An 11,369-nucleotide genomic window follows, 5' to 3' on the forward strand; every position below is an offset into this window, starting at 1 on the left:
GGGAGCCCAGAAGGCACCCGAGAACCAGAGCCCAGCTTAAAGATGGAATTAGAATTAGGCGGGCGGGGGGACGGGGTGGGGGTAAAAACGGTGGGGTCAGACCCCGCCCACCCGGCCGCAGACCCTGCCCCAGACCCCCGCCGTCTCCAAGGTGAAAGTGCAAAGTCCGGAAACCTGTAAGGGTGGAGGAATGTTCTAGACGCCCCTCTAGCAGGTGTTTGCAGCCAAGGGCTCCTCCCCAGGCGTGGGAAGGCCCCCCCCCACACCCACCTCCCAAAAAACCCCACAACACAGAACCAAGGACTAGGGACTCTCCTTGCTGCTACCTCTTGGGACCAAAGCCCAGGGGCCACAGTGCCTTTGCCCAGGAAAAGTTGGGCCGGCCGGGCTGGAAAGGCTCCCAGCCATCTTCCTTTGGCTGGGACCAGGCCTGTGTGGCTGCGCCGTGGGAGTGCTCTCCTTCCAGCGCCTGCGTTCTACACGAGGCCTTTGCCTTCAGCAGAGGCAAAGCCCCTGACTTCACAGCCCCGCTTACCTGAGCCTCCAGCTAAGCTCCTTCACCTTAGCCTTCCAGGGAGAGCCTGGCCCGGCCTTGAAAACCATAGCCAGGCCCCAGCAGCCATTTCTTCCCACCCCAGACATCGCCCTGCTGACCTCATTTCTTCCCCTCTCCTAAACTTGCTCTGGCAAGGGGTGACGCTGACAAGGGTGACACTTCATCTGGTGACTCGACTTACAGAACTGCCACCCCTTTGTGCAGCAAATTCATCACAACAATCCTCACTCCCCTGCCAGTGTAATCTGAGCTGCTGGGAAGGCTGAGCCATGAGGATCGAGGTTCAAAGCCATCCCTGGTAGCCCGAGAGACTCTTATCTCCAATTAACCACCAAAAAGCCAGAAATAGAGCCGTGCTTCAAGTGGGAAAACACCATCCTTGAGTGAAAAAGCTCAGGGGCAGCGCCCAGGCCCTGAGTTCAAGCCTCAGGACTGGCATGCACACACATGCATGCATGCACACACGCATGTAGTCACATGCGCACCTGCATGTGGAGGCACTGTGGCCCCGGCACCGCGGTGGCCTGGCAGTGAGGTGCAGCCCTGGCTCCCGCCAGGCTCTGCCTCTCCGTGTGCTGCTTCCCCAGCATGGGAAGTGAGGAGAGGGCGCTGTGAACCCGAAGCAACGCCCCCTGCACAGCCTTGCACCCAGACCCAGGCCTGGCTCCAGCCACTCCAATAAATATGGAAATGACAATAAAACTCAATCAATCATCAATGAAGCCAGGTTTCTCCCGAGTCTCCAAGTAGTAAAATATTGGTTCCAATATAATTTAGGCCACATCAGAAGTCGGATTTGAAATAAGCTTTGTGGGGAAGCTACAAATTACCTTTTTAAAGATTGCTCTGTAATTACAGGCTTAATTAATTACACCAGGGAGCTGTGCTCGCAAATGTGTCCTATTTCACACCAGAGAGGCCCTGAGAAAGACCCAGCCCGACCTCGAGAGCCAGGCACGGGCACCGGCGCGGGCTCCACAGAGCCCACTTGTGGGGTTAGGTGGAAAGTCCACTCGTGAGAGGAAAAGAGGAAGAAGAGGAGGGGGGCAGGGAGGATGGAGAGGTGGACAAAGGAAAGGGAAGAGAAGCAGGAAGGGGAGGAGGAAGAGATGGAGGGGGAGGAAGAGAGGGAACATAGAGGAGGGAGAGAGAAGGAAGAGGAGAAGGAGGAAGTGGAGAAAGAAGAGAGGGAGGGAAAGAGGGAGAGAGAGGAGGAAGAGGAGGGAGGAAGATGAAGAGGAGGAAGGGAGATGGAGAAAGAGAAGGAAGAGGGGAGGAGAAGGGGGAGGAGGGAGAGGGAGGGGAGGAGGAAGAAGGAAGAGGAGGAAGAGGAGGAAACAGCTGCTCTTAGGAGGAAGAAAGCCCCGTCAGGACTGAAGACCCCAAGCTGACCCGTGGCTTTTCCCCTCACTGAACCTGAACTCTGACCTTGCTCGGGACCCAGGCGCGGGGCTCTGGGACCCTGATTTTGGGGGGCTCTTCACCCCCACCCTTGCCTCAGGCCATAGAAGCCTCTGCAGCCTCCGATGCCACTGCGGATGGGCCTCTTGTCCCTTCTGTCACCCGTGGGGGGGCTCAGAGGCGACCCCGGGGCCTCTGCGACATCCTCCTGGGGGTGACTCAGTTTCTCTCGGGCGCAGGGCCGCGCAGGCCTGCGCGTGTCTCCCGTACCCTAGCTAGGTAAGCCGTGAGCCGTGGTGCCCGCGACCCCCAGGAGGCTGCGGGCCCAGGCGCCCCCCACGCGAGTCTGGGACTCCCGGGGACGTTCCCTGCCCGCACCCCACTGGGCGGGGTCCCGTCTACAAGCCGGGGATACTCGGTCTGCAAGCCGGGGATACTCGGTCGAGGACTGGGCCTAGGCTGGGCGAGAGCGGGAGACCTGGACCACAGGCTGGACGCTGAGGGCTGGGGGCGTGGCTCCATCACAAGCCTGGCTCCACCCATCAGTCAGAGGGCTGGGGGCGTGGCTCCAGCACAAACCTGTTCCCTTCCACCAGTCAGAGGGCTGGGGGCGTGGCTCCAGCACAAACCTGTTCCCTTCCACCAGTCAGAGGGCTGGGGGCGTGGCTCCAGCACGAGCCTGGTCCCACCCACCAGTCAGAGCTGAGGCGCTGGGACATGGCTGGCTCCTCCCACTGCCGCGGTCCACCCCGGGCAGCTGCCCCTGGCCTTCCCTAGACACTGGGGTTTGGAGCCCTGCTTTCTGCCCCCTGCCCGCAGGCTGGATTTCCTCTTCTGTGTTTGGAGATGTGGTTGGGGTCAGGAGTCCCAGGATGGCTGGGGCCTGACCAACATGGCTCCTTCCTCCACCCTTCCTTCTCTTTCCTTATGTTCCATCCCACGCCTTTTCCCCTAGACTTCCTGCAGGCGAAGGAGGCCCAGGACATTAAGACAAGTCACCCAAGGGTGCTAGGCAGGCTTCCTGAGGGCAGGCTGATTCACCTCCTAAGTGGATCTTTGTCTTAGTACAAACTCCCTTCCTTTTTCCTCCGGGGATAAGTCGTAATTGCTGGAGCTCCAGCAGCCAATTTTGGATCATGAGGATGCTCCAAGGAGGCTGCACATTTCATGCTAAGAATGAAAGACCGGAGTCGGGGTTCCAGACGTCTCTGTCCTGCAGACAAGGCTTCCACGAGAAGGAAGCAGGCCACTAAGTTTAAGGCCCTCGTTTGTGCTCCGTCTCTACTGTTTTGCCTTTTTACCTTTTGCCTGGGTCCCACCAAAAAAAAAAAAAAGGCAGAGTGCAAACCTGGGCTCCACAGCCAACTTTTCTCCTTTCTGTCTGTGTTTTTGTATGTTGGTTTTTTCTTATTTTACTATTATTTTGTGACCGTGCTGAGGCCTGAACTCGGGGCCTTGGACTCTCCCTTGGCTTTTTCCGCTCAAGGCTGGCGCTGTACCCCATGAGCCACAGCTTCACTTCTGCCTTTTCAGCGTTTAATCAGAGATAAGCGTCTCACGCACTTTCCTTCCTGGGCTGGCTTCAAGCTAAGTCCTCAGATCTCAGCCCCCTGAGTAGCTAGGACTACAGGCGTGAGCCACAGCACCCAACAACCCAGTTTCTCAAAGCTTCAGATGCACTGGGATTCTGCCTACTGACAGCGGGTCAGGACAGGCCTGGTCCAGCCCACAGCCCCACGGGAAGGGGGGCGGTCCCCGCCCCTGAGAACCTCGGGGTCCCCATCCCGCTGGGGAGAGGCTCCCCCTCCCCAGAACCCAAAGAAAACCGAGCACCTGGCTTACTGACGTCATTCACGGGGGGGGGGAGGAGTGAGGGGGGAGGAAGGGGGGGTGCCCCAGGGGACAGCAGGGTGGGGCCGGGCCCTCTCATTTGCTGCCAAGATTTGGGGCCCTGGTTTAAGTGTTGGCCTTAATCGTTTAGCAGTTGTAAAGGACTCATTAAATACCCGAGGTTTATTGGAAACACCTCCCTCCCTTCTAGCCCTGCACTGGCTTGTCCCCCAAATGCGGCCTGTAATCACACCACCTTGGCTGTGGGGGGCGGGCCCCCCCCCCCGGAACAGGAACAGCAGGGGACAGGCTTTCAGACCGGCCATGCTGATCTTGAGCCCTACCCGGCCTCTGCCAACTGGATTGAGGGGACCCCGATTTCCTGCATGAGACCAGGGGATCGGGGATGGACACCCCACCCAACATCACCCCTCCCTGGCCGCCCCCTCACCTGACCCTGTGCCACTCCCACCCAGGCCCTGGGCTGCCCCCCACCCCCACCCGGTGAGCCCTGGCTCAGCCCCCACCCCTACAGAGCGAGGGGAGCCCGTCCTCGAGCCTGCTTCTGACCTGTGAACCCCCCCAGGTCTGCTGCACTCGGCAAGGCCCCACCCTGAGGCGGGGTGCCAGGTGTGGGGGGGTTCTGGGCTGGGGGAGGGCCGGAGGGGACCCAGGCCAGCGGAGGGCCGGGGGCGCAGGCAGCTGGGTGGGGTGTGGAGACAGAACAGAGCAAGCCAGCGCCTTCTCCTGGGGATGGACTTCCCAAGCCAGGACCCAGGGTGCTTCCAGGGTCAGGCCGTGGCTGGACAGGCTGGGCTCTCCCAGACAGACAGACAGACAGACAGACAGACAGAGACAGAGAGAGTACGAGGATTGAATTCAGGGCCTGGATGCTGTCCTTGGGCTTTTTTGCTCAAGGTGGGTGTTCTACCACATGAGCCACAGCTTTGCTTTTGGCTTTTGGTGACTGATTGGAGATAAAGAGTGCCAAGGCCTCTCCTGCCCAGGTTGGCTTTGAACCGGGAGCCTTGGATCTCAGCCTCTTAAGTAGCTGGGCTTACAAGGTGTGAGTCCCAGCACCCAGTGATATTTAATTCATTTTAACTTTAAAATCACTGCATTCTCTGCCGGGCACCAGTGGCTCTCATCTGTAGTCCCGGGGTTCCATGGTCTTGGGAGGAAACATGGGGTGAATGGTGTATTGAACTTGGCCAGGTAGAAACAAATCCTCCCCTCCCGCCTTCCCGCCCCAGCCCTGTGAGTCTCCTCCAGCCTCCTGGGGCCAGTGAAGGGCGCCTCGGAGCTCCCAGCTATCAGCAAGATGGAAGTAAGCCGGGCACCAGAGGCACATGCCTGTAATCCCAGCTCCTCAGTAGGTGAGATCTGGAGGATCGCAGTTCGAACCCAGCCCAAGCAGAAAAATCCATGAGACTCTTATCTCCGATGAACCAACAAAAAAAGCCAGACGTGGAGCTGTGGCTCAAGTAGTAGAGCGCCAGCCTTGAGCGGAAAAAGCTATGAGGCAGCACCCATGGCCTGAGTACCAGCCCTCCCAGCACTGCACACACACGCGCACGCACGCATGCACACACACGTGCACGCACACACATGCACCGGACATTTCACAGCCCCCTCCCCGCCGGTGGAAAGCGCCCCCCAGGCAGGGTTGGTCCCAGCTCCTCAGAGTGCGGCCCATCAATCATGGCGTTACCATGGAAACACAGCCCGTCATTTTTACGATTCTTTCTTTCTTCCGGGACGGATGGGTTCAGTGTGAGTCTGCTGAGCATCACAGGATGACGCCCCAGTTCCAGGAGCTTCTGAGGAGGCCAGCCTGTACCCCAGCCCTGCTTTCGCTGGGGCTGGCTGAGGGGGAACCCCACGTTTGGAGGCCCTGGAACCTCAACATAGCATAAGACGGGGAGGCTTTTCCAAACCTGAATCTGACCCTCACTGCCTGTTTTGTTGGTCCCGGGGCTTGAACTCTGGGCCTGAGCGCTGTCCCTCAGCTCTTCAGCTCTAGGTCAGCTCTCTACCACTTGAGCCACAGCGCCACTTCAGTTTTTCTGGTGGTTCATTGGAGATCAGAGTCTCACAGACTTTCCTGCCCGGGCTGGCTTTGAACCTCAATCCTCAGATCTCAGCTTCCTGCATAGCTTGGATGACAGGCGTGAGCCACCAGTGCCCAGTGCTCACTGCCTTTTGAAAAACTCACCAGCTGTTTCCTGGAGCCCCTCGCCATGGGGCTCCTGCTCTAGTGTGTGGACTTGTGCACCCCAGGACCTTGCCCTGGAGTGTCTCATTCAGGAGGTCGGCTGGGGCCTGAGGGTTTGTATTTCTCCAGCTCCCACAACTCTCCATCCAAATTCTGAGACTCCACCGTCTAAACCTGGTACAGCCCTCCACAGCCCCAGTCCTGTACCCGCGCTAGCCACTACCACACTGCTCCCCTTGATCACTAGACGATACTTCCCAAGTACCCCAGGGCCTTTGCACATACTGGCCCTTTATCTTGGCCTCCCACCATTTCCTTCAGAGCAAGATAGTGTCATTATCCCCGGTTTCCAATGTGGAAACTGAGTGTTAGAGAAGCAAAGTCCTTGCCGATGCCCAACTCAGGAGAAGAGTTGGTCAGGGATTCAAAGTTCCATCTGTCTGTCTGCAAAGCCACCATTCCTTGTCACTCCTCCCACAGGAAAGCACTAACGCCGAAGGCAAGCCCTTTGTAGGAGATTGCTCCCTGGTACACACGTCCTCAATTCAAGTCCCTGACATTTGGAACTCCGGGACTTGGGTACAAGTTCAAATTGACCCTCTTCACACCCTTTAAGATCCAACTGACTTGGCTCGGATTCCTTCAGTGTCTCCATGTTTGTCTGAGCCTGAGTGCCAGAGACACCGTCCTCCAGCCCACGGGGCCAGCGGGACACTGGTTGTCATGGTAACTCCAGGCCCTGTCCTCGAGTCCTCCCTCCTGGCTCTTCCTCTCAGCTCTCAGCATCCTCCGGCAGACGGGGGCAAGGGTGCGGCCTGGGTTGGTGAGCGCAACCCAGGCTGAGAAAGCCCGAGACTCACCTGTGCCCTGAGGCATCTTCTTTGAGCTTTCTTGGATTTCAGATTCAGATTTCTTGGATTTCTATTCCATCCATTGACCAGCTAGCCAACCAACCAGCTACCTAACTGTACAGCCATGCATACAACTACCCATCCATCCTCTGTCTACCCATCTGTCCATCCATCCACCTATCCATCCATCCATCCTTCTATCCTTACATAGAACCACCCATCCATCCTCTGTCTACCCATCTGTCCATCCATCTACCCCCCCATCTACCCACCCATCCATCCATCCATCCCTCTATCTTTACATACAACCACCCATCCATCCTCTGTCTACCCATCTGTCCATCCATGTACCCCCCCATCCACCCATCCATCCATCCATCCATCCATCCTTCTATCCTTACATTCATACAACCACCATCCATCCTCTTTCTACCCATCTGTCCATCCATCTACCCCCCATCTACCCACCCATCCATCCATCCATCCCTCTATCTTTACATGCAACCACCCCATCCATCCTCTGTCTACCCATCTGTCCATCCATCTACTCACCTATCCACCCACCCACCCATCCACCCATCTATCCTTCTATCCTTACATTCATAGATACATACAACCACCCATCATCCTCTGTCTACCCATCTATCCATCCATCCATCTACTCACCCATCCATCCTTCTATCCTTACATACATACAAACATACAACCATACATACAACCACCCATCCATCTTCTGTCTACCCATCTGTCCATCCATCTACCCACCCATCCACCCATCCATCTATCCATCCATCCATCCTTCTATCTTTATATTCATACATACAACCATTCATCCATCCATCCTCTGTCTACCCATCCATCCATCTATCCATCCACCCACCCATCCATCTACCCATCCATCCTTCTGTTTTTTTGTTTTTGTTTTTGTCGGTTGTGGGGCTTGAAGTCTAGGCCTGGACACTGTCCCTGAGCCTCTACAGATCAAGGCTAGCACTCTACCACTTGAGCCACAGTGCCACTTCCAGCCTTTTCTGTTTATGTGGTGCTGAGGAATCAAACCCAGGGCCTCGTGCATGTGACGCAAGCACTCTACCACTAGCCACCTTCCCAGCCCCCATCCATCCTTCTATCCTTACATTCATACATACATACAACCATCCATCCATCCTCTGTCTACCCATCCATCCATCTGTCCATCCCATCCACCCATCCATCCATCCACCCACCCATTCATCCTTCCATCCTTACTTCCATAAGACATACATACAACCACCCATTGATCCATCTATCCATCCATCCTTCTGCCCTTACTTACATACATACATACTACATATATGCATGCATCCACCCATCTCTCCACTATCTACCACCCCATCGATCTGCTCGTTCGTGCACACACTGGGTGCCCAGTTGAGGCCCAGGAAAGGAGAGGGTGCAGCTGTTTGTCCAGTGGTGGGGGATGGAAAGGGATTGCAAGGCCAAGCCAGGGCTTCTGGTCCCAGGCCAGGGTGGACTCTTACCAAATGCATTCCCTGTCCGGGTGCTCCCATGACTTTCATTTTCCTGAAAGCCACTAACTGAATTTTCTGGAGTATTTCGTGGCTGTTGGGCTCATGTCTTTTGGGGAATTAATAAGAAAGTTTCCAGCCAAGTCCATTCCTGGAATCTAGTGTCTGGGCATTTTCTCGGCTCCCCTTCAGCTACACACATAGGACTCAAGAGAGAGCAGTAAGAGGCAGGAGGGCGGGCGGGCCTTGGCCTTGGCCTTCCTCCGAGACCTGGTGGGAGCCTGGCAGCCTGGTGCAGAGCTCCCAGAGGGCCCGGAGGCTCCCTGCCCTAGCCACAGTCCCTCCAATCTTCCCTCTCCTCCATCTCTCGGTGCTGTGACCTCCATCCTCCGGTGGAGAATTAGCAATGCCTCTGCTCAATTTTGACAGCTCCAGACACCTGGGTGTGAAGTGAAATGTCTCTCGGGTGTGTGTGTGTGGTGGAGGGGGTGGGGGGGGCAGGGACAAAGGACCTCTGCAGCCTGGTGCCTCTCCCCTCCTCTGCCTCTCCCCCCTGCCCATGTGGGGCCTCCCAACTCCATTGCCCCCAGAATGGTCTGCTCGGGGCAACAGCTCCGCTCCTGCCCCACACACAGGAAAGGGAGGTTGAGGATGAACTGGGAACGTCTCTGGATCGCATAGTGGCTGAGGCGGAACTCTAAAGCCCATTTTTCTGACCCCAAAGCAAAAAGAAAAGAAACTTTGATCTTATATCAATACCAGGAAAAGGATCAGATCACACTGGGCTCTTTCCTCTGCTATGTTTTTAATTTTTTAAATTTATTTTTTTATTTTTATGTCAGTCCTGGGGCTTGAGCTCAGTACCTGGGAGCTGCCCTGGGTCTTTTGGTTCAAGGATGGAACTCTACCACTTGAGCCATAGCTCCACTTCCAGTTCTTGGTGCTGAATTGGACGTAAGAGTTTCATGGACTTTTCTGCCCAGAGTAGCTTTGAACCATAATCCTTAGCTGTGAGCTTTCTGAGTAGGACCGATTATAAACCTGGGCTCGGTATCTGGCCCTCTCCAGGCTCTTGTTTCTCTTTTTACAATGCTCCGAGGTTGCAGCCATTCTAAACCCACGTGGGACCCCCTGGTCAGCATCCAGTTGTCACCCCAGCCATGGGGGGCACAGGGCACCCCGGGTCTGCGTGCTCTGCCCACCGCCTGGCGTGTGGAACGTGGGGTCTTGCAGGGGGGCACCCAGCTCCCCCAGCAGCATTCCTGCCTGACATGTGGTTTTAATTCCCCAAATTCTTATGTGTATTTTGCTGTCCTGTCCTGATGAGATAAAATGCAGCGAATGTAAACTGAGAGTTGAGCAAGCCTGGGAAAACTATGAAAAGAAGGAGAAGCACAACAGGATCTCTGGGAAGGTCTTGCACACGTTGTGGGCACAGCTCTTACCTGGCGGGGAGGGAGGGGGTGGGCGAGTGGGCTGCTGGGTGGGGCTCTTGTCCTGAGATGGGGAGGGGGCTGTGGGGACCCCCAGAAGGGACCTGGGGAGCACCTCCTGTTCCCAGCCCAGCGGCCAGCGCCCTGCCCTGTGTCCCCAGTGTCCCCGTGGCCCCCGAGGGGAGGAGATGCAGAGGAGATCAGGAAGGGGTTGTGCAAGCAGGACAGGTCAGGGCCTGGTGGGGCCCGCACAGTGGTGGGGACGGAGCTGGGAGCCCGGCTTCTTCAAAGCAAGCCCGACGCGGGCATTCCTGAGTGAAACCTTCCCATTCTCCAATGTGGAGACACACTGGGCTCCAAGCTCCATGGGTAGCTCACCCTGGGGGGGCAGGGCCACCCGGAGGCCCGGCCTCGCCCTGGGACGGGCACCCGTGGTGGCTGCTGTGGCCGCACGTCTCAGCCAGGCCGCTGCCCCACGCGGGTCCCGCTGCCCTCGCTGGCTCCCACGCCAGCCCAGATGCGGGGCCTCCTGCGGCCTCCAGCCGGGGAAACTGAGCTCCGGGAGGCCTGGGAACTGTCCACCCATGCCAGTATCTCCCCAGCTGGTGCTGTGTGACCCTTGGGGGCTCTGGTCCTGCAGGGTCTGCTCTGGGACGCTGGGCAGGGCAGAGGCAGGGCTGGTGGAGGTGCTGGCCACTCTGGAAACCCAAACTCTCACATGACAGTGGGGATGGGGGGTGGGGTGGGGGAGGGCACAGAGCAGGACAGATGGAGGAGCAATTTGGGGTGATGGCTGGGGCCCCCGCAGTGGCCACTGAGTGCGGATATGCACTGTGGCCTCCTCCAGGCTCTGCTGGGGTTCACAGAGCACGAGGACCATCGTGGGGGTTGGGGTGTGTGTTCTCTTCCTCCTCCCTCCCAGCAGCGTCCAGCAATGTGTCCAGGATTGTTGCTGGTCACACTTGGGGCTGACGGTGGCCCCTGGCGAAGGCTGGGATGGCTCTGACACGAGCAGTGCCCTTCACCCCCACAGAGGGGGTCACCCCAAGGTCGGGAGCAAAGCCACGGCCAAACAACTCTCCATACAGACACTCCACCCAGGGCGACCTCCATGCAGACAAACAGGCCAGGTACATCTCCATGCAGACACATGGCCCAGGCTGATCTCCATGCAGACACTCCGCCCAGGGTGATCTCCATACAGACACATGGGCTAGGTACATCTCCATGCAGACACACGGCCCAGGGCGATCTCCATGCAGACACACGGCCCAGGGCGATCTCCATGCAGACACATGGCCCAGGGCGACCTCCATACAGACAAGACCCAGGTTTATCTCCATTCAGACACATGGCCCAGGGACATCTCCATGCAGACACTCCACCCAGGGCGATCTCCAGGCAGATACATGGCCCAGGGACATCTCCATGCAGACACATGGCCCAGGGCGATCTCCATGCAGACACACAGCCCAGGGCGATCTCCATGCAGACTCACGGCCCAGGTCGATTTCCATGCAGACAGACCACCCAGGGTGATCTCCATACAGACACACGGGCTAGGTACATCTCCAT

This window comes from Dipodomys ordii, unplaced genomic scaffold (genome assembly GCF_000151885.1).
Source record: "Dipodomys ordii isolate 6190 unplaced genomic scaffold, Dord_2.0 Scaffold75, whole genome shotgun sequence".
Lineage (NCBI taxonomy): Eukaryota > Metazoa > Chordata > Mammalia > Rodentia > Heteromyidae > Dipodomys > Dipodomys ordii.